Raw genomic sequence first — 25,016 nt, forward strand, 5'->3', positions numbered from 1 at the left:
CTCAGAATCCATGTTGTTGACCCAACTCAGGAAGGACCTCAAGACCTGGCCCTTCCACTGAACATCCACACCCAGACTGATCAGCAGCCTTCCCCGTTCCTTGAGAGCCTCACAGGTGAGTAGCTGTGATATACAACCCCCTGAATGATTGATTGATTGATTGATTGACTGTGTGCTGTATGGTGCCAAAGCAGGCAGCTTTGCACCATAGTGCTAGGGTGCCCATGATTTGGGCATATTTTGTGCAGGAAGGAATATCTTCCTGCACAAAATTATCCTTATAGACTAATTCCACCTTTTATGTGTGCTGTATATTGCAACACACATTTAAGAAAGAATTACCAATGAAAAGTAAAGATATTATTTCTCATTATGCCTCTCTGTGGTAGGCACACCATTTTTACCCAGGTTTTCTGCCGTTAGTGAATGTGGGATGGCATCAAATTCCATGGATGGATGCAGGGGAAAGCCAATGCTCCACCCATGAAATATCTACTTCAAGGAAATGCAACTCAAAACAGCACAAGCTGCTGCATTAGATGTCTTTACAAAGTCAGACAAGACGGGATGAATCTCCCTTTGTGAGTCTTTGGAAATCCCATTTAAGGACTTGTGTTGACTTGTAATTGCTTGTATCACACGAGTACAACACAGGTCCTTGGTAAATATGCCTCTAAATGTATATGTGCTGCACTGCAAAAAACTATATCATGAGGTTTGGCCATAGTTTTCAGTAAAAAAGCGGGGACTTAATTTGAAGACTAAGGGCCACATGCATCAAAGTAAGAATTAGCACCAAAGAAAATCAGTAAATATTAGCGATTCCTAAAAAATTACTAAAATATTTACCGATTACTTATTTACCAAATCTGTATTTGCGAATTCGCAGTTACAGAATCGGTAAATGCAAAAGCGCCAATCGTCTCATGGAGATGACATCACAAACAGGAAGTGATTCCCAGATTTCACACACCTGTGCACAGGGAGAGACTGAGGAGGAGGAAGACTGTTGGTGCTCAGCCTGGAAAACACATTTCCCTGCTGAATTTGAGAGAAACAAACAGCATGGACACAGCAAAAACAAAACAGCAAAAAGGAGAAGGCATGAAGAGGAATATTACATTTAGCGAAAGGGAATTGGAAATACTGACTAAGGAAGTTGTGCAAAAACATGACCAGCTGTTTGGCAAACAATCCCGACATGTTATAGAGTCAGTGAAGAGGAAGATCTGGCTTGGGATACAAGCCAGGGTCAATTCTGTGGGGGTAACACACCGTGACATCAAAACCTACAGGAGAGATGGTATGACCTTCTCAGCCAGGCAAAAGAGAGAGTGGCTCAAAGGCTGGCCTCTGCAGGTAAAACAGGTGGGGGAACATCTACACAGTCTGCAAACACCCCACTGGACAACATGGTGGAATCCACTCTGCAGCCAGAGGCAGTTGTCGGGATCACGCAGATTGACACCTCTGGACATGCGGGGTCCTCCCAAGGTAAGAGCACAACCAAGCATATTTTCATAGAAATGTAACCCAAACTGCCACAAATGCAGACCCTGCATAGTGTAGCAAACTGGAGTCCAGTCCATCTCTTACCTGCAACCCCCTAATGCATTGTGGGAGTTGTATGCAAACAAATGTAATGGCAAAGAATGGAGGGAGTAGCACAGCTCAACTGCATCAGAGTATAGCAATGCATTGACAACAGTAGACTCTCTACATCACAGCAGTCAATTTATTAGACCCCAGTATGCACAATGTCACAAACATGTGCAAATTATTTTTTTATTTTTTCTAAAAAAAATGATCTTGCACTGTTTCCCTCATAGATGCAGCACAGGAGAGTGACGTACCAGACGTCCACGATGCTGAGGGACATTGAGAACAGCCAGATGAGGAACTTTGCCGCTACCTGTTCCCACTCATCTCAGGAGAAGAGCCCAACCACTGCTGGATTTGGATAGTGATGAGGACACCCAGACAGGAGAGCGCCCACAGGGCACTGCCCATACACCACCACCCCCAACACCATAGGGAACAACCCCGCAACACCACAGTCCGTTCCGCAGGCGAAGGCCAAGTGCATTTCTGAGGTCTGTTGTGGATGATGGTGAATCTGCCTAGAGTGTGCTGGAGTCCAAGATGCTGCAACAGAAGAACATGCGTTTTATGCAGGAGCAACTGGAAACAATGGTCACACACATAGGTGGTATATGTGACAGCATGAAGGAGCAGACAAATGCAATTGTTGAGGGGCTCTGGGCACATGGTGAGAAACTCGACCTTGTAGCAACAGCTGTATAGGGTCTTCCAAGCTGAGCATGTCTCTAATGCCAGGAGGCAACAAGATTCTATGGGGAGCATGCACGGATACATCAGGGCCATCAACAGGCTGAGTACTAAAACAGCTCATCTTCACAGGCGTGCAGTCGGCATGCAGGTTGAGATGACCCTGTGGGGATGTGGCCAGGGGCCTAATCCAGGTCATCACTGCTGTGGACAGACAGCAGCATCCAGTGGGAAACTCATGCATGGAGGGGGGACAGAGAGGAGGCCTCCAGCCTTAGCAGCTTACTTGAGCCTGTGGCAGATAGCAGGAGGTGCAGTAGCAGAAGTCAGACAGGCACAGAAGGCACCATGTCAGAAGTAGCTGGGCCTACTACAAGGGCCACAGGAGGGTGTCACAGGGGAGTTAGACTTTTGGACATTCAAACAATCTTGTGAGGCAACCAGAATTGTGTTGCATATTCACAATCTAGTTGCAGTCCCAAGGCAATGGAAAGTAATTGTCTGTACATGGTATGTGTGCATTAACACAACCACACAACTCTCACATTAAACTTTCAAGAAAATACTGTGTTGTCATGTGCTTACTCACCTCAGAAGTAATGTTGCGTGATTTCTGCTCTTCTTTGTCTGCTCTCTGCTGCATGTGAGCCGCCTGCTGCATGGGGTGGTTGTGTCGGCTGTATATCCTGTTCTGGCTCGCTATCAGAGTCCACCAAGGGTATGCCTCTATTAGTGGCTATGTTGTGCAACATAGCACACGTTGCCACAATCTTACAGCATTTCTCTGGACTATACTGTAGTGCACCCCTGGTCTTGTGTTGGATGCAGAATCGTGATTTTAGCACACCAAATGTCCTTTCTATCATGTTGCGCTTTGCTATGTGAGCACGATTGTAACGTCTCTCCCTTTGTGTGGCCAGATTCAGGTATGGGGGTGAGTATGTAAGACCTCACAGGGTATGAGCTATCACCTACAGGATGCGAGAGATGAACATACATTAGTCACTGCTAGGTTTCATCATGGCGAACGGTTTTGAAATACAGCATTACATATATTTACCTATAAGATATCCTTCTCCAAACTCCTCTGCAAGTACACGTCTGCGTATACCACTATGTCGGAAGATGTAGGCGTCATGTGCACTGCCAGGGTAACTTGCCACTATGGCAGTGCACACGACTATGTCAGTATTGATTGTTTTGGAGTTACATGTTAGCTGTATGATGAGTGAATGGTATGATTTCCGGTTGCGGTAGATAAACTCATTCACTGCAGGGGGACATATATAAAAGAGTTCTACAACATTACTATTTTACGTACTTTTAAATGTTTTTGTGAGTTAGACCCATAGATCACCAATTTTGTGCAATGATGCGCTTGTGCGACCAGAGTGACAGCCACATTCCATTTTGAACTCAGCGGCACTGAACAATGTGGGAACAAGGCTGCGATCTTCAGGCTGAATAAAGAAAGTGCAAAAAAGCCGAAGAGGGACCCTGAATCCTAACCAAAATGAAAAAGGGAACAACCCGCCAGGGCGAGAAAATAGTAAAAAAACATGAAAAGGGAGTTCCCAATATTAATAAAAAGGGGAGAATTCTCATACAATCTAAGAAGCGCCCACAGAACAACTGAATATTATCAAAATGTAACTTTTTATTCACATAAAAACATTTTGTTTGGTATGAATTATCAAAAATAGTTAGTACACAATATATTTCTTTCTCATATTTTTATATACATTCTTTTCAGGAAAAACTGCATAAAAGATATGATATCAGCCACAGGACACACGCAACAATGTCGGATTGGCATACAATTCACTCATTCATTCAATCAAACCAAACATCCCCATGCCACTACACACAAGCACATTCAAACATAAGCATCCACAGAAAGCGCTGACGCGTGTTTCGGAAAAATGCCAATTCAAGCTTCCTTCATCAGGGCGCAAAACACAGATAATAAAGTTTGGCACAGTCTCTCAAAATAGGTAAATCCCAGTAATGGGTTGGTGTCCAAAAAAACGTCATGGCTGTCAAGGCATATCTGTGGGCAGAAAGGGATACGATAAGGATAGGTACAATACAATAAAAAAGAGAAGAGGGCAAAATTACAAGTAAGGCAGAATTCGTATGCATTAGCAGGACATAAACACTGTTATCTTGTGTACTGGCACAAACATGTACCAGTCGAGTAGATACTGAAGTAACAATTTACAGACCATGTGAAAACCCAAGTAACAAAGTGAAAACCAAAAAAAAGATAAATGAAGAGATTCCCAAAGTATTCGAAATAGATAATGAAAATGTGTCCATGCAGCAAAGGAAATACACATCACCACAGTCAATTCAAGATAAAGAAAGTGACCGGCATAGTTGCATTTTAAACTGTCACAGCACTGCAAACAACTATTATATAAAGGTCAAATTATTACGGTATGGGCACCTGCTGCATATCATTTTTGCAAAACAATAGTATTCCGTCTGGGTGAAGTTGTAGTATCAATGACAAATCCATGAACACAGCAATACATAATATCACACCCATTCCCTTAGCTTCACACTCATAATTACACTTTGAACTTGTGTGAGCTCGTCTATCTCCCTAGGGGAGGATACAAAGCAGACAGAAAACACATACAACCATTCACTTGTTAGTGAGCATGAGGTCATACCCCCAACATGTTTCCTCCCTTTGGAGAATTACTTTGTATTTCGTTTAAAGAGAAATAAAGGAAAAACAAATAATCACCATCATATATACTGCGTATGTCTATGTATGAATACAACAAAGAGTCAGGGTTTGTGAAGGATGGAGCTCTGGGCAGAGTTACTGCACTGCATTGTGTGGAACGGAAAAAGCCTTGCAGGGCCAAATTTGCCAGATTTGGCAGATTTACTAAAATATGTCTCTGTTTCTCTGTCTCCCAGGGCTGGCACACCTTTGGCTACTTTACACGTTGTAAGGATGTGTAGTACAGGGTTTCGCTCTAGTGTTTCTAGAATACTTCATTGGAATGTTTTACATGAAGAATGCACTTCAATCTTACGTTCTATGGTTTTGCTATGATATGTGGGTTCTGTTCTGTGGCAGTTACTGGTTGCTGCTTTAGAGGAGAGTCCGCGCAGTAAGTCCCTTTCTGTGTTCTGTTGCCTGAAACGTTAGTCAGTTTGTCAGTTTGAAAGCTTTATTTGAGTTATGTACTCATAAAAGCACAACATACATTTAAATACATCACAATGAAATATTTAAGTTACATCTGTACAAATACATATTCATAAAACAGTTGTGCAAGCTTAATCAGTATAAGAATTAACACACATTTAAAACATTTAATCAAATCACATTTGTGGAAAGAGCCCTCCGCCTAATGGACCAAGCCCACCCCAAATACTTGGCTATACCCAAAACAATAGGCTCATCACTGGAGGTACAGATGATTCTCAATGCCTCAACACCACTAGATGTCCCAAGGTTCTTGCAAACTGGAGCTAACCATACCCTCCTTGGGGTGGCGTAGGCGTTACAAGCAAATAGGAAGTGACCCACACTTTCATTGGCTGCGCCGCATGCTGGGCAGCACAGGGTATTCAAACTCTTCCACCTGCCTATTAAATATCTCAGGGGGAGGGAGCCAGATCTCAACTGGAAAAATAACTTCCTGTCCATAGGGACAGTTATATTGTCCCAGTACTGTTCTAACACAGGACTCATTTTGATTTCCAGAAAACGGCCCCCCATCGAATCAGATTTTACACCCCTCCAGAACCTACCATCTATCCACTCCCAATATAAAGTTTTAAGGGTATTTTTGCTTGGAAAAACTTCCTCTGCGGGATTATCCCAAAGATTGGAAAGACCTAGTTCGCCTAACATGACCCTTAAATTTTTCAACCATGATATTTTATGGAAGGAGTCAATTTTAATTATTGCCAGAAACCCGTCTGCGTAGTGCCTAATCTCGGGGGTGGACCAGAGGTGTCTCCAATATAAGATGGGAGGCAATCGAGCTCGATCACTAACAGATCTTCTCCCAAGATCAAGGCTAAGCGGGATTAGTGGGGTACTCTGGGGAAGTCCCGTAATTCCCCTGAAGAACCTGTTCTCTGCTATCTGTAGGGAGGTTAGCTTTTCAAAACCCCACATAGGGCCGACCCTATTGCCTTTGCGTCATATACGGCAAGGGCGGGTTTTATGGGTTTTGTTTTTGATCTTTTATGCTCCACCCGTAGTGCCCCAGGAAATTTGCTGGTGTTTCAAGGCCGCTTTTTCTACGTGATGGGACCAGCCTTGGCTATTTGCTATTTGTACCCCCAGGTAGGTAAACTCCCTGACTACCTCAAGCTCGATGTTATTCATATGTATCCTAGGGCGAGGTTTACATCCTCGGGAGAAAGCCATCAACTTGGTCTTACCTACATTAACTTTGAGGCCATGCTCCAGACAGAACCCATCAAAGATATTTAAGGCACGCTGTAGCCCAGAAGGGGTCTTAGACATAATTAGCGTATCGTCAGCTAACATCAGGATTGGGACCCTGAGGCCCACTAACAAAGGTGCATCCACACTAGCATCCAGCATCCTGCCAACGATCCCATTAATAAATAATGAAAAAAGCAAGGGTGCCATTGCACAACCTTGGCGAACCCCCCGTTCGACTGGAAAGTCGATGGAAGATTGACCGTTCAAACCCCACTGGACTTTGGCGAAATTGCTCTCATGCAACCTCATGATTAGGGTGAGCAATTCTGCTGGGATACCTATCTTATTTAAAATTGTCCAAAGCTTACTCCTTGGGACTAAATCAAAGGCAGCCCGCAAGTCGACAAAGGCGACATACAGGCTGCCCTTGCCAAGAAGTACCGTCCCCCACCGCAACATAGTGAAACGAAACACCTGATCGATGGTGCTAGTAGCCCTCCGGAAGCCTGCCTGGTAAGGGGAGAGGGAATTGTTCTCATCCACCCAATCCATAAGTTTGTTTACCACCATCTTCCCTATCACTTTTTGGATAGTGGCAATCAAACTTATTGGCCTATAATTAGCCGGAAGGGATCGGTCTCCTTTTTTGGAGATCGGTATGATAATTGCTCCCTTCCATTGGTCTGGGACTAACGCGCCTTTTGCGATGGCGTTCCCCAATAGAAACACATACCTGACCCACCTATTTTTATCATTTTTAAAAACATCCAAGGGTATCCCATCTAAACCCGGTGCCCTACCCCCTTGTACAGAACATATTGCAAGTTCAACTTCTTTGGCGGAAAACAAATTATCATTGGAAAATACGGCTGAAATCGCTTCCCCCGCCACCACCTCCTTTGTCTCTGCATATTGAGGTCTAAAATAATTCACCCAAGCGGCCTCTGCAGCGTTATTGTCTGGTTTATTTGGGATGCCACCTCTACCCCACTTCACTATCTTCCAGAAAAGCCTGGAATCCTTGGCTCCAGAGGCCTCCTTTAATTCAGCCCAATACTTCTCATCCCACGTTTTTTTTGCCAGGGAGATGCTTGCGTTGTATTGCTTCCTTGCTGCACTAATCGCAGCCCTATCCCTATTTCTAATAGCCTTACCCAAGGCTAATCTAGCTGCCCTACACTGTTGGTTGAACCACCTAGCTGGTTTAGGAGGTATTATACGATTTCCCTTGCATGCTCTCATGAAATGAGGTCTTAGAAGGGAAAAAAGGTTGTTGTGGATATCAGTAATTACCTTAGACCCTGGAACTATGGAACTTACTAACTCCATAGAGGCAAGAGCCTTTTCCACCTCAGAACTAATAAAGTCCATAGATGCTGCATTCGTCAACACACATGGCCATTTCAATCTGCGCATATCATTGGCCATGTCCGGGAGCGAACCATCACTTGCCTGCAAATTGGACTGGACAGACATCCACCAGGTGTGGGTCACACAAAGGGGGTTGTGATCACTTTCTATCCTGGCCTTGATTTCCATGTCACAAACCCCCTGCCAAAGATTAAGACTACATATAACGTAATCTATCCTACTTCTATTGTGACCATTATCAAATGTACAAACACCCTCCATGTCACCCTTTGTCCTCCCATTTAGGGCTCTCATCCCATGTTCCAAACACATGGCATTTAGGAGAAGTATGTCCTTCGTCCAGCGTTTGACAGGGGCTAGATTCAAAGAAGGGACTCCCCATAGATTATCCTCCTCCTGCCCCAGGGGATCATCAGTAATATCTAGGGGTTCAAAGGTCCTATTTAAATCCCCAGCTATTACTACTCGATTTCCAAGGGACTTAGTTTGCAAAAAAGTAGACAGGGCCTCTAGAGTGGGGGAACTCCCGGTATTGGTACCTCTGGCATAAACGTTATACAAATCTGTCACACCCCACTTTTCTGAGGGCATTCGAAACATTAAGATGTCTCTGCAACCCAAATCCCACATTTTTATTGTAGTATCCAAGCTCTGCTTGATCCAAACTGTGAGACCTCCCATTGGTCTACCCCTGGCGCCTCTGCTTGCTGGGACTGAGAAATTTAGGTAACCTGGAAGATAGATGGGGTCACAAGCCCATGTCTCCTGTAGAAAGCACACTTCAAACCTATTAATAAAATCAATCCATGATTGTGACATCAGCTTGCTACCCAATCCTGCAATATTCCAAGATATGAAACTCCCTGCGATAGATCCATCTCTACATACTGTTCTTGTCGAGGGCAAAATAGGGGGGTTCATTGTGCTACCACCATGCCCTCCTCAATTTTGGTCATTGCCCATAATATTGTGCTTGACTCCTTGGGTACCAGTGACACTTAATGCGGGTAGTTCCCCACTCCCCTGATTTTGCATTAACTCCCCACTAGTTTCCTCCACAAGTACAGTCTTTTCATCATCATTCGTTTCATTTGGCACAACATTAATGTTTAAAACAGAGACATCAAGGTTCCCAAATGGATTCCAACAAAATGTACCTCTCCTGCTGTTCCGAGCCTTGCAGGGCCAAATTTGCCAGATTTGGCAGATTTACTAAAATATGTCTCTGTTTCTCTGTCTCCCAGGGCTGGCACACCTTTGGCTACTTTACACTTTGTAAGGATGTGTAGTACAGGGTTTCGCTCTAGTGTTTCTAGAATACTTCATTGGAATGTTTTACATGAAGAATGCACTTCAATCTTACGTTCTATGGTTTTGCTATGATATGTGGGTTCTGTTCTGTGGCAGTTACTGGTTGCTGCTTTAGAGGAGAGTCCGCGCAGTAAGTCCCTTTCTGTGTTCTGTTGCCTGAAACGTTTATAAATATGCCCCCAAACATTTGCAAACATAAGCATAAAACAATTTTGAGCCAGTTTTATCATGGAGGAATAAGAATGGCTATGAATGTACATTCATGTTCATTTCTGAATCAAAAATAAACAAATATATATTCCTTTCATTTGTCAAGTTGTTTTGATGGGGCTTCCTGGTAAAGTATGGAATCTTACTTAATGCTCCTCTTTTTATATTTTCATCAGTGATGGCTGATGAAACTTTCAGTAAATACCAGATTGGACAATGAAAGTGCAAACAATAACGAGGTAGAGTTTCAATGCTCCTTGACTTGGTAAACTGTCGGAACTTTCAAGAAGAATTCATGACTGACATTGTAACACCTATTAAGAGGTGGACTGAAGTTATACTTCAGATTAACTCCCTTAACATGGAATTTGACCTGAGGGCCCTTAATGGGAGGTCATGTTGGATAAGGTCGGTGCCCATACCTAAAACAGGCCCAGCCACACGTCAAGAATTGACTACATCTTGTTAGACGTGGGCCTGTGGAGCTCAGTGAGGGACATGGTGATTATTCCGTCCGTTGAGAGCGATCACAATTTGCTCTCTCTTACTCTGCTTCCTTGGTGGGTTGAGAGCACAGGGGGTTCTTTGCCCAGTACCGCCGCCAGCCATGGGGGAACATCTATTTCGCATTGTGGCAGGAGGCTGAAGTCAGCAAAGCTTACCCTCTCTGCAGAAAAGGTTGCAGCTATAATGCAACTTTTGGCCTCAGCCCAAAACAATTTGGCCATTTCTGAGGGCGGGCCTGTGGAGGTAGCCGGGAAGTTCTGCGATCTGACTATGGCCTTAACCAAATTGTTTACTGTTCCAACTGGGCAAAAGGGGGCCAAGAATAGGACATTGAGAAGACAGGGGTGGTACACACATACATGCAGGGTAAGAAAGAAAATGTTGGTGGAGGCAGTCTAGTCAAAATCCCAAGCCAGGATCAGGGAGGCTAGGAAGCTCTATTCCCAGAGTCTACAAATAGCTAAAAAAGAATGGGAGGAAAAGTTTTGGGTGGACCTTTTGGTTGCCAGTCAAGGGAAGGAAGCCAGGGGATTCTGGAACCTGGTGGGATCCAGGACCAGACCTGACGACACATTGAGGACCTGTAATATTCCGGCCCAGACTTGGTTCAATCATTTTGGGGCTCTATACTCTTTAGTAGAAGGGCCTCTGAATGAGCCAGTCTCACTTTCCACCTTGGTAAGAGATAGTACCCTCGATTCATTCACTGTGCAGGAGGTTGAGAATGTAATAAAGTCTGTGGCTCCCTTGAAAGCAGCCGGCCCTGATGGACTTCCAGGGGACTTACTCCGAGCTTATCCGACTGAATGGGCTAATTTGGTTTCCGCCCTCCTGAATGCCATCCTAGAGGGGGGACCTGTCCCAGAATCTTGGAAGGGGGCAGAGGTGGTCCCCATTTTTAAAAAGGGATGTCGGGTCAATCCAGGGAACTATAGGCCGATAAGCCTGATTGACTCGATGCAAAAGGTGGCCAGGAAGGCTATTCTAGGGAGGATCCTCCAAAGGGTGGATGAGAACCAGGTTCTATCTGACTTCCAGGCAGGATTCCGCTCAGGAACGGGCACCATTGAGCAGGTTTTTAGATTAATGCTTCTGCACTGGAAGGTGGTGGAGCTGGGCAAAGGAAGTCTTTATTTGGCCTTCATTGACCTGAAGACTGCCTTTGACCTAGTTCCCAGGGAGGAGCTCTGGAGGGTTCTCCAGGATCTTGGACTCCCCCCCTACATTCTGTCGCTCCTGATCAAATTACACACAGACAATTATGCTCAGGTGTGCTGGGGCCAGAATGGGGAAACAAATGATAGGATCCTGGTCTGCAGGGGTGTCAGACAGGGTTGTGTGTTAGCTCCCACCCTATTTTCCCTGTATGTAAATGGCGTGGTAGAGCACTTGCTTCAAAAACCAGCTGATGCACCCTCCCTGGGGGGTGTTCGGATCCCCACACTGTTGTTTGCAGACAACACCCTCCTTATTGCCAAGACCCCCCCAGGGAATCCAGAAGCTTTTGACCCGTTTTCAGGATTTCTGCTTGACAAAGGGTCTGGTTATCAATGTGGACAAAACCAAATATTTGATAATGCATCCACCACGTAAACTAGGCCGACCTCCTGTTTTAAATTCAGTTGCTCTGGAGAAAGTCTCCGAATTCGACTATCTGGGAATACGCCTGAGTAACACTATGACTTGGACGCCACATATCAACAAAATGGTTCTCAATCACTAAAGTGACACTTTGTGGCACCTGCAATTGACATCTATAAAGCAAGAGGAGTCACGTCAGCACTCTACGGGGCAGAGCTGTGGGGCCACTGCAATTTGGACTCCCTATCCAAGTCTGAGAGCAAATTTTTGAAAGACTTATTAGCTCTCCCCTTGAGCACCCCTACAGTTCCTGTGCTCTTGGATGTGGGCTGCAAGTCGATTAAGGACCAGGCCCGTCTCCGCCCTTTGCTTTTATGGGCTCGCCTGTGGAGGGTTCCAGAGTTAAAATCTTATGCTGATGGGTTAGAATCTTATGAGTTAAAATCTTATGCTGATGGGCTGTCCGAGGTGATGGGAATGGGAGGCTGGCACAAGATCAATTGCTGAGGGACACTAAAAACCTCCTGGAGGAGCTGGGCTTGGGGGACTGTTGGGCTACAAAATCCGCTCCACCAAAAGCTGTCCTAAAAAAACTATACTGGGACTGGGTCTCCTGCCAACTCATCGGCAATCCACGCCACTGCAATTCGACTGCGGTATTTTTAAGAATTAAAGACGTGGTAGCCTACGAACCCTACCTGGATTTGATCACCATGCCAGTGGATAGGGCTCTTTACTTTAAGTTCAGAATAGGCACTCTCCCAATTGGGGACCTTCTTTCCAGATGGAAATCGCCAGTTCAACTATCGCCTTTTTGTGCCCTTTGCTCCACAAGGCGTGAGAAGGTGCTCATATCCTTTTCGAGTGCCCGGACTACATTCGTCCAAGGAGACATTGGCCTAAACCCTTATTCAGACGTTTGGGGACGCGCCAGCATTTGGTGGCGCTACGCATCCTGTTAACTGACACTTCCCCTCTTATAGTTTGTGGTATCTCCAAATTTTTAAAGTGGACATGGTTGATTCGCCGCAATAGATTGTCTATCTCTATTTAATCTATCTTTTAACTAATTTATTATTGTATAAAAGGTATTCTTTCCCTTTTTTAATTACTGACACGATTGTACTATTTTGATCTGCAGTTTTAAATGTATGTAATGCTTTTAAGATATCTTTGCATGTCGAAATAAAGCTTTCAACCATTCAACCGTAAATCTTTAAATATTTATTTCTAATATATGAGGATTTGATCCAGAGTTTGCGTGTTCGGAGTACCCTTTACGTAGATCCTCTCTAGAAGCAAATCTGGAGATGATTTGCCTTTTTTTTTACTTACCATTGATCCCCTCTTAAGCTTGAGCGAAAACTTCTCTGTTATTCAAAACTTTATTTTATTTTTTATTTAGCAGTAATAGCATTGGTACTATTTGTGTTTAATTTATTTACTAAAAGTGGCTGTGTTTTTTTCTGGCCTTCTACTTTCTCTATCTGTGATTGGACTAACCACTCATGTAATTGCATCCTGTTATGTATTGTTTTTTTTACAAGATACATTTTATGTGTGAGCCATACCCATAACCCAGGTTCGGTTTTGTTATCAAGAGATCCCCGTTGTACATAAAGGTAGATCCGTCAGGTAACAGTCATACATAACAATTGAATTCGCATTGTGAGACAGAAACAGGGCCCTCTGCGAAGATACAGATATGATACAAATCGTAGGTGACTCAGACTGCCACGTTAGAGAGCATCATCATTTGAAATGAACATTAGCTTGAATAATAGAATAAATAAACATTGGTGAAATTCTTGGCATTCGACGATCAGGCAGGAAGAAAGATTCTTTAAGTAATTGCGTTTCAAATTGTATTAAGATTTCGGCTGTGTTTATGATCGTAGATTTATAAGTCTTGGCCAAACGAAATGTTAAAATAATCTGTCCACTTTGCACTCTGTCTCCATTTAAGGTAACTTGGTAAAAGCAAATTTAGATCTATTAAAAATGCATTCATGCCACAGGAAAACGACATATACTTTGCTAATCAAAAGTATACTGCGAGATTCAATTATCAGGACATGAGAATGGAATGTTCCATAATTTAAAATGTAAGTCAAGAGTAGACAAACTGCATCAGCCCATAACAAATATTCATTCTGAGGAGGTTTGGTTACTTGTGGTCAAGGCAGTGGCAGCCACAACCGTCAGTGTAATGTTTATATTGACTTTGTGTTTCGGAATGAAAACATTGAATCACAGAATTATGCTTCAGATGCTGTTCTCTTTGAAACAGGAAATGACACTTCCATTTACGATCAGGTTACCTGCAACTCATACTACTAGACTCAATGTTATATCAATTGGTAAAATTACATCTTATCTTGAGGAATGAGCTAGAGGAATTACGCCAAATAAAAAAAAAATGTTTAACATGATGTAAATTCCAACATTATTTTAAAGCATAGGTTTGATTTTGAAATAGGGCAGTAGAATTGAAACAATTGTTTTCCTCATTATTGTACTAAAAAAAAAAGACAAGCTGTTTGCGAAAACTTCAATTCGGAAAGCACAGGCGTTCATAGATCATACACAGTGACTACACGTTCTCAAATATACAATTGAAACATAAAATACGACCAAATGTAATATTATGTATTTTTCACTGTTAGCAAAACATGCTTGTGCTTTCTAGACAGATCTGCAGTTTCAAATAAGGTTTTTTACAGTCCTCATCTTTAGACAAAGTTATAAGCATCGCCAACGAGAATTACCTTTTTGAACCTGCTTAAAAAAATGTGTTCAGTTTAGGGTTACAAGCAACAAAATCCAGTGTCAAAATACAACAGAAGTTTTTAAAATATATATTGGAAGCTCTAGGGGCCATATTACCAAGCAATAGCGATAATTATCGCTATGCATGGTTAGCGGGTAAAATTATATCGCCGAGCACCGAGGATTTTTACCGCTGAGATACCTTGATATTATCAAGGTTTATCTCAAAAGCGGTAAAAATCCTGCAAAATGCATGAATATCGCTGAAAAATCAGCGATATTCATGCATTAGCGTGACAATGCTCTTAGCCATGTTATCCACCTTCCATTGGATAACATGGCTAAGAACTGCTTTTGGCAGGCGTTAGCTTTCAGAGATATTCGAGCTTAGCGCGAATATTTCCAAAAGTAGATAATAGGAGATAGCGATGTTAGCGACTGTTTCCAGTCGCTAACATCTTGGCACGTCCACTTTGCATGTCATTAGCGATAATTATCGCTGACATGCAAAGTGGGCCCCAAGATGATCGCTATCTCCTTAAAGCTGTCGCTAACTGGTGTTAGCGACAGCTAGGTAACAGGGCGATAATATTATCGCTGCTTTAGCGGGAAAAATTCCGGCATGTGCGCCTGCATTTTGCACCCCAGGGAACTTTGCCATTACAGAAGGGGCCAGAAGACACTTTTGTGATCCCATTTGTGTTACTGATAGTGCTGGCGTACATGTAGTGCTAGTCCTATCATAAGAGGGGATTCCCTCATCCTTCAGTGCACTGCCCCAGGGCAGCACGCGTTTTCAATTGCCCCTGGAGCAGAGCATTTACGGTAATGCGGCTCACTTTGCCTGTTTGCACATGGGGCATTTATTTAAAGGTGCGTTGTTGCAAAATCAGGGAAACTGCGCCTCTCATTTAATACTGCCCCTAATCTGTAAATTTGAAAAGATACAATAGGGAGCGCTATCTTTGGTTGTTCCCATGAAATTTCTCCTATCCTTTTTAAAGTGAGAAACATAGGGCCCGATTCCGATCCGGTAAAATTACCGTCTGTACGATTCGCATCCGCAGCCGTCTCCGTACGACTCGTACACAGGCCGTAAGACCCGACGAGTACGATTCGGACTGGGGTATCAGTACGCTAGTCGTACGGTCCACGTCAGGTAAGGGCAATTTGTACGGAAAAGTGCACAATCACATACACACCATACGGTGCGTACCCCCCATGACCGCAGGGGTACACCCAGCATACATGGGGTACGCGATGTACAACCAGCGTACATAGGGTACGGTGCGTACCCCATGTATGCTGGGTGTACGGCGCATACCCCCCATGATCGCAGGGGTACGCACCGTACCCCTCCGATCATGGGGGGTACACGCCGTACCCGGGGGGGGCCTTTCCATACCTGTTTCGTTGCATACTCTGCTTTTACGGCTGTTTTCAGCTCCCGTAGAAAAAAGGGTCGTACGGTGCGTACCTGACACGTATCGTACTTGCAGGGTCGTATAAAAAAGCTGCAAACCGTACAGATGTTGCGTACAGCGGGTTACGAGTGAGGCTCGTACAGAGATTTGAGTCGTACGGTCTCTGTACGATTCGTACGGAGTCCAGCTTCTGGTACGAATCGTACTTCGTTGTATGTACGGGGGACGTTGCAGGGTACGATTCATACAGGAAAAACACTCAGATCGGCTATTCGGAGCGCTTTGTCCCGGATCGGAATCGGCCCCATAGTCTCCTCAATACTCTGCCACAAAATACTCACCAATATTAGAAAGGCCAGCTTGAACTAGGTCAATTCTGGTCCCTGAAATGTGTCTATGGGCTCCGGAGGGGACGCAACTACTACAAGTTCATTGTTTTTGCTTACCATAAGGGTTGTTTTTTGGTGGTATACACCAGGCCGATAACATGCCATTGCAGAACCTTCATCATGAAGTCCCAACTGACACAGCCAGTCATTATTTATTTGGTTTGTTACAACCATAAAAGTATACAATTTACATCTTATCATTCCGTTAAAAACCATAAACACTGCAGCATCATAAAAAAATATGGCACATATTCACACACATAAAATAACACATTCCCTTTAAAATAAGAGTCAAACATCATCCTAAAATTGTTAAAATCAAGTAAGTCATACAAGTACATAAAATCCTTCCTATATATGGCGAGCAGTACTGTTATCCCTTAATTACACAATATCGTATTTCGCGTATCTCTAAGGGAACCACTTACGATGCTTACTCTGTGCACTTGAGGAACACTTTAACTTTACTCATAAATTTCCCCATAGCCAGGTTATATCTAAGTTCATCATTCCCACAAAAAGGTTAACAGCTTGCGTCCTATTCTTAATCCTATACTTTTTTTAAATCAGGCATAAAATCTTTCGTATGTCCAAAATCTTCATGTAGTCTAATAAAATGTGTAAAATATCACAGGGGGTACCTAACGTACAAGTACATTTACCATTACTATCTATCATAAAGTTTCGAACCCCATTATTCGCAAAGCATGGATTTATCCCAATTTGCATTTTTAACACTTCCCGCCTTAAACAGTAGCTGGGTAACTGGTCTACATAACAAAAATGTTGATAACTTTTCCAAGCCAGGGTCATATGGGCCACTGAACTTTTTCGCGAGAGATACTCCCGATCATGTATACGAGACATATCAAATCCCAGTTACCTAAGTTCTTTCTTGTCCATTATCACTTGGCCTTGCTGCGGGCTTAGCCTTAAACCAAGCACCCCATATGCTTCACTTATTGATTCTCTTGTCTCTTTCCCCCAGGACATCTCACTAATGGCAATTTCACCTTTACACCATTGGGAAATTTTAAGAGACTCCCCTGACCCTAGGCGCTGCCAGAAGCGTATTCAGGCCATGCAGGCAGTTATTGCCCAGGAGGTAATTGATGATCTAGGCAGCAAGAACAAACTTTTTAGGATATTTCCCTCCTCTTTATCCCAGGAGCTCTTACCATTTAAGTAAAGTACATCTGCCCCATACAGGAATTGTGTAGGGACCATTGCTCGGTATGCCTTTATAACCGGGCCTATCCGACATTTCCCCGTAAACACTGTTAAATATTTTTAGGCCCAGATATCTGTATTCTGTTACCCTCTCGAGCAATTCTGTGCCAAGATACCAGGAGAACTTTATTTTGCTCCACCCGAAACATAACATTTTAGTCTTCTCCATGTTCACTACTAATTTTTTATTTAGGCAGTATTCTTTAAACCTGTTCAATTTTCTCTGGAGGCCTATCTCCGTCTGGTCCATAATCACCAGGTCATCTGCATATAATAAGCAGGATATATGATTTCCTCCCAATTTCGGACTAGCCCCTCTAACCTCTCTTAATTTTAAAGACAGGTCAGCTAAGAACAGAAGGAAGAGTAAAGGGGAAAGTACGCACACCTGCCTCAAGTCATTTCCAATTTGGAACCTCTCAGACAATCCTTCTTCCTCATCCAAGATTATCTGAGCCCAGTTCTCAGTATGTAAGGCTTGGATCAGGACCAATAAATCACCATGTATTTTGTACCCTACCAGGGTTGACCACAGCTGCTCCCTGCCCACAAGATCGAATGCCGCACGGAAGTCCACAAAACAGCAAAATAAATTACCCCTCTGTTCTATCGATTTCCGCATAATGGACCACAGAGCAAAACAGAGGTCCACCGTTGAGTGTCCTTCTTTAAACCCACCCTGTTCTGGGGGTGCTATCTGTTTGTCATCTTCCCAGTCCTTTAGCAAACCTGAGATTACTTTGGAAAAAACCTTTTCGCCTATGTCCAGGAGATTTATCAGACAATAGTTTTTAGGGGAATTTACGTCACCTTTTTTGTGTATTGGTCTGACAATGGCCCCTTTCCAACTATCTGGAATAATTCCAGTATTTAATATCCGCTGGAACATATTCGAGAAGAACTCGGCCCACCATTCTGGATTTGTTTTTATACTGACTGCTGGTAAGTTATCTGGCTGGCAGCTCTTGTTAAATTTAGCCTAGCTAGTATGCTCCTAATATGGCCTGGGGAGAAATGCTCTTTTACTTCTTCCCTTACTCCAGGCCAGCTATTGGATATTATTTCTACCCTCCTTGGCCATTTACCATAGATTTCCTTGAGTAAATTCACCCAACATTTATCCTTATAGGATCTTTTTTTATCTCTAATAATTGCCTTGTATTGTATCTTTAATTTCCTAAATTCGGATGATGCTACTTCATTGTATCTACCTCTAAGGCATCTCTCTTGTTGCCTGATGCCAGCCTTTACTTTCCGGCAATCATCATCGAACCAGAGTTTATTATTAGGATGTAATTTAGCTGAACTTACTAACTCATGAGTGCCACGTTTGATTTTTATCCTGAGGCATTCTACCAGTTGCTTTATTATACCCTCATACCAGCATATGTCCTCTCCTGGTAGTAGGTTATCTAACTCAACTGTTAACTGGAGTGCACTCAGTTTCTTTATATATTCTTCGCTAATCCGGGTTGTAAGTCGCTTTGGGTATTCAACCTCTACTTGTAACACTTTTTGTCTCTGAGGGGTGCTGTTTACCTGTAATTCTGCTAGCAGTGGGTAGTGGTCACTGCCCTCCACCCTGAGTATTTTAAACTGTTTAATTAAATGGAAGCTCCATGCCTGGATAAATGCATAATCTATGGGGCACTTTTGCTGCCCTATTTTAAAGGTGCGCTTAGCGGGCCGATCCGCTTCCTTTCTTCCTTTAGCACAGACTAGGCCCATAGCCCCCAACAACTGACCGAGCTCGACATGTAGGGTTGAAATGTTGCAACTAGGAAACTTAGCAAACTATATAGTATATACTCTTAACAGATCACTCTGCCAAGAGTCAATTTTTGGGGGGTTTAATCTATGGTTAAAGTCACCCAGTATCAAGAGCACATCTCTCGGGTCTCTATCGCATAACCCTCCAGGGCCTTTTTTAAGCGTTTCAGGTCCGCTTTATACTCATTTATTTTTCCTTTCTGTATATACACATTTATAATGCATAGACTTTCACCACCTAAGATATTTAAAATCCGCACTCTACTACCTAATGCCCAGTTACACTTAAGTTCGAGGGGTTCTATGTCTCTAGCTGTCCTTGTTGAGACTACCATCATCTGACCACCAGATGGCCTACCTATTATGTTCTTTATTGCAGGTTTTACATGGTGAGTAAAGCCTTCGGTAACAGGGGTTTCGTCGCACAGCCAAGTTTCCTGTAAACAGACAATATCAGTCTTCGTATGGATGTTTTTGAAATTTTCCTCTACCAATATTCTTTTATATTCATTACCGTTCCAAGACAAAATGGATAGGCTGTTCGACAACCCTACTTTCTAATCAATATTACTCAAGTACCCATCTTCCTCACAGTTCATATATGCTAATTCTCTATATCTATTCCCAACTAGGACATCTTCAACATCCCACCCTGAATTTTTAGGAATTATAGTGATTTCAAGAGCTTCCTTCTTACTCCATCCCTGATCATTTTTATATGTTGTTCTCCCAACCCTGCATGGTTTCTGAGGAATGATTTCCCTTGTTTGTCCATCAGCACATCCTTCCTTTTTAGTATTCTAATTCCTTCCCATAGCATCTCAGCTTCTACCTTTTCCATTGCACTTTTATTAGTGCTGAGTGGAGTAGAACCTTTGTTATTTATTCTCCCTTGCTGTTAACCATGAACCCCACTTCTTTTAGGTCTTCAGTACTAACATTTCTTAAACTAGGACTTTTTGCGAATGAAGAGAGGAGCTGGGAACGATTCAGAGGGTTTAATTTGTTAATTTTCCCCCCTTTCCCTGTCCTTTTGGTTCAACAAATAGCCAGGTATCTGCAGGCCTTTCTGACTGCAAACCTTGTGGGTTTTCATCTGCCGATTCTTCCCTTCTTTGCCTATTTGCTTCTTCTCTACCTCTGTTCCTGAGACCCTTCCCGTGAATTGGGTTACTAGGCCTTGCACTTAAGGAGATCTCCATCCCCCATTCTAGTGCTACGTCCTCCTTTTCCCCCGGGTATTTCCTCAAGGTATCCTTCTCGCTTTTTTCCATACTTTTCCTTGTTTTCCACCTAGGTTGTCCCTCAGGTCTACGGGTAATAGCTCCTATATCTGCGAAGCTTAAATTTTTTGTTTCTGGCCTCACTACCTTATCAACTGGCCTTAGATTCTGAGGTTACCCCCTCCCGTTCTCCTGTTGCTTCGCAGGTTGGCATTTAGATAGGGCCTTTTTCCCTTTCCTTCGCCACATTGTATTTTGCTTTATATACCTCCTTTCCCCATACATCTTTATAATCATGGGGGAACGGGATATATATACTGTTGGTTCATCCTCCTTAGGACAGCTCGCCCTTGCTTCCCCCTGTCCACTTTTTTTTTCTCCTGGACTTCTAATGGCCTTACTAGTGAGGGCATTAGGCTTTCAATCTGTGCCAACTCCCCAATTATATTCTTAAACTGGTTGCCTTGTGTTCTTAAAATTTCATTGTTTCATTATTTAAGACTGAGACCTCTAAAATGCCCTGCAAGGTTTTTTGGAGCATTAACATAACCTCAAGCATAGATAAACTGGAGGAACCCGTCACCTCCAGTCTATGTAGAGGCAGGCCTGATAAGTCAGTTCTGGCAGCATAAAAGTCTTCCAGTCTTTCTTTCCCATTTGTGCTAAATTCCCTCCGGGTGAGGTCTTCCTCACACAAGGATTTACTTCAGTTTGTTCTTTCTTCCTCCACCACCTCTACTTCTATGTCCTGTATAAGTATCGACTGAAACAGCCGTGGCGAGGAAGACAATCGAGGTTCCATCTGTATCTCAGCAATATTAAAATTAGACTGGTTCAGAGATTCCACTCTTATAGCTGCTGGGTCCTCTATAATTTGCTGGGTCTCTAGCACACTTATCTCCTTGTCTGACGTCTCCTTCACTTTAAAATGTTTACCCAAAAAATCCTTAATAGATTTTGATACTGCTGACCCCCCTTTTGCACCTTCTGACTTAGAAGTTGTTGACGCTATCTGTGAGATTGAGCTCGGTGAGGGGGTAGACCCCATGGCTGCTGTTCTACTACCGGTGGGTGTCGCCGTATCCACATTTACATCTTTCAGGCCTTTCGGTATTTCAATCAGATCCTCCGTCCCAAAGCTTTTATTTCCTGATTTCTTAAGATTTTTCGAGGCTTTACGGGGTTTAGTTTTCCCAAGGGCCATTGCTATTACTACTTTCCAGAGTACAAATGTTAGGATGGTCTTCTCCTTCACTTTCTTTAACTTCCCCAGCTCTATGGGTACATTACTGCCCCCCCCCTCCCTATGCACTTTTATAATTCCCCTTATTATTTTTAAAAAGGGGTGAAATTGTCTCTTCCACTTACCTCTGTTCTGTGGGCCCGCACTCTTGCCTCCACCACTTCTCAATTACAGCCTCACTTTCCCATTCTCCAATCAAACTCCAGGCCGAATACTCAACCACTTCATCACCTTAGACTGCTGCAAATTTAAAATGTCTTCAGTGCCTACAATCACCACCTTGCAGCTTCTTCTGTTTGTCTTTCATCCTCCTGAGTGTGTTTTGCCTGCCGCTTGTATTTTAAAGGGTTCTGTCTCCAAAGAAGTTGCACCGCAGTCCGGGCTGCCACTGGTATTACACGGCTCGTGCCCCCGTGCTTCACACCCCTCACGCACCTCCCGTGGTGCCTAACATTTAAAAGTGAAACATGTACGAAATTAAAGCTGTCATGTTCCTCCTGTGACTAGACCCAAAAGGCCTTTTTCACTGGCAGAACTATAGCTGGATTCTAAAAAATGTCAGAGTGCAGATTATAATCTTTAAAATGCAACTTTTGAAACGAAAATGTTAAAATATTTTTTAACTACTATTTTTCATGTTTAGTAAAATTCCATTTTATTGGTGAAGTTTGATTTAAAAAAAATATTTATGAGAAGTAACTTTTAGAAACTTACCTTTTTTGCCTAAGCTTCTGGGGGGATATTTGCATTAGCTTGCCAGCATCTACCCAGTACGTTCTTGTCATTATTGAGGTGTGAAAAGTGTTAAAGAGCAGAACAATATATTAGGCCTGGTGACAGGATGGTTGGGGTGTGAGGCATTCAATCCTTATCGGTCCAGAAAGGACTGTAAGGTTGATCCTAGGAACTTCATGAACATGAAATGTACAGAAGTGAGTCCTACTTATTTGGAGTTTAGCGTAAGACAAGACCTGAAGGAGAGAGCCTTTTTCACAAGGCCCATACAGTCAAGGCTGACTATGAATCCAATGGAAAGGAGGCAGTGTTCAGATGTGGATTGGAGTGGACAAATGGGAGGGATCTGCTCATTTCCATTGCCATACCTCTTGGTGGACACAAGAGCTCTGAACACAGGAGGAAGTGTTTCCACACCTTGGCTTTTAGGAAAGAATGCATAGTGGGATTATTTTCAATAGGGTAAACATGAACAGCTTAAAAAAGTGGGTAGGATTGCCCCAGGGAATTTTTGGGACCTGCAGAAGTACAGTCCTGGGCTGTACGTATTGTCTGTTACTTGAAAGGAGCCCTGAAGAACTGGACCTGCTCCCTCTTGTACCCAAGACAAAGAGATAGACCCCAAGGGTCATTTGACTGACCTCCTGCTTGGATACTGGAACAAGAAAAGCTGCAAGAAGTCTTTTTCAAGGAGTCACCAGCACCAAATGAATCAAGACTGAACCTTGCTAGTGGCCTCTACTGGAGTGAGTCCTGGCACCTTAGTGTGGTCTTGATGTCCTGGGAGCCTTAGAAGTGACCCACAGGAACTGCTCAACAAACCCTGGCCAAAGTGGAATTAAAATATGTGTGCACTTCCAAGACCTTGGGAGCCATCAGGAGGACCGCACTGCAAAGGTGTTTGATTTAGAAGCATCTTGCTCAGATACAGTGTTGCATCCTGGCCAATTACGAATAATGGAATTATGGGCTGGAACCTCGCAACAGTCCCGATTCTGTTTTGTGTCGGTTGGCCCAGGCTTTTCATACTATAAGCTTCTTGTTATGTGAACTTAATAAATATATATTATTCAACCCAGTTACCTCGTTCTCATCCTTACTAAGAATCTTTACATACAGCTTCATAAAAAAATTGTAAATCAGAAAGTAAAATCTTTTACAGGACAAACCGGCTTATGTTTTCTGTTTCCAATTCATGCTCCATTGCGGTCAGCCTGAAATCACCTTTAGGTCCCGGTTTACAGCTTCCATAAACATTCATTGGCTCTTAGTGCTCTTTTGCACTGATAACATTGAAAAGAATATTGTTCTGGTTGACTTATTTGATTTTTGTCATCATTTTGTTCATTACTATCTATTATATTTTTCTAATTTGACTTTGGATTTGTATTTTGTGGTGTTTTTTCTTTATTAGTAATTTTGTACTGCATTACTGTTTTTTACATTGCGTAAAGTTAAGCTTGTGAGCTCTATGCCATAGCTACATAGAGGTTGAGCTCAGGTAACCATTCCATACAATAATCCACTTTCCTATACCTTGTATTACTTTTCAGTACAGCACAAGCCAGTACATTTTATTGTTTTGATTAAATTCTAATTTTGCTTGACAACGCCAAACTAAGGCATTCTAATAATAGAATATTGATTTGCATTTTCGAATTACATAATGAGTTACATTAGATCAAAAAACTCTTTAAGAACTTTCTTTTCTTTGTAGCAGCATAATTATTAATACATTCTCTCCCCCTAACTTTCAATAGGCCACAAATTATATAGAAATTAGAGCTCTCAATTCTATTGATGTTAAAGAAATCAATAGGCAATCCTCCTGATTGTTCAATAAAAAGCTTGCACTGTAACTATGACTTTTTAAAATGTTGTTTATTTGAACGTAAATTATCAGATATCTTGTCTAAATCCACAATGACAGGCAATAATTTGAGATTAAGGTGACATCAATCACATAATTTGCCAAGGATTAAATAAGATTTTTACTGAGGAAAAGCAGTCCATGCTGGACCTAGAATGATGGACAGGTGAATAAAAATATGTTAAGGCCGCTTCCATTGTATTAGATATATATTTCGAGCTAAAAATTCTGTCAACAAATGGGTCATTAATTGGTTGAAATTACCACCAACTACAGGAATTTCATTTGAATAAAACATTAGCTAAGAAGACATAAATTCACAAAATTAAGAATCAACTCCAACAGGATCACATATATTTAAAATAGAAAATGAGAAAACAATAATCTTTAAGGCTAGAAACTGCCATCTAAACTCATTATTATTACCTTTGGAATAAAAAAGCCAGAGATGCAGGTAAAAGTACAGCAAACCCCTTCCTTTTTTTGGTGATGGAAAAATAAAAATATTGTTAACCAAACGCCACAATGGATTAGTATTCATTTCTTGTAATGAAGTTTTAATAACATTGCAATTTCATCCGAAACCAAGAGATTTCTATTTTTTATTGAGTCAAACACTACCTTGACATTCTTTAAAGGACACTGGTGGCAACGATTATATAGTTAAA

Source organism: Lissotriton vulgaris, chromosome 6, assembly GCF_964263255.1.
Source record: "Lissotriton vulgaris chromosome 6, aLisVul1.2, whole genome shotgun sequence".
NCBI classification, from domain to species: domain Eukaryota; kingdom Metazoa; phylum Chordata; class Amphibia; order Caudata; family Salamandridae; genus Lissotriton; species Lissotriton vulgaris.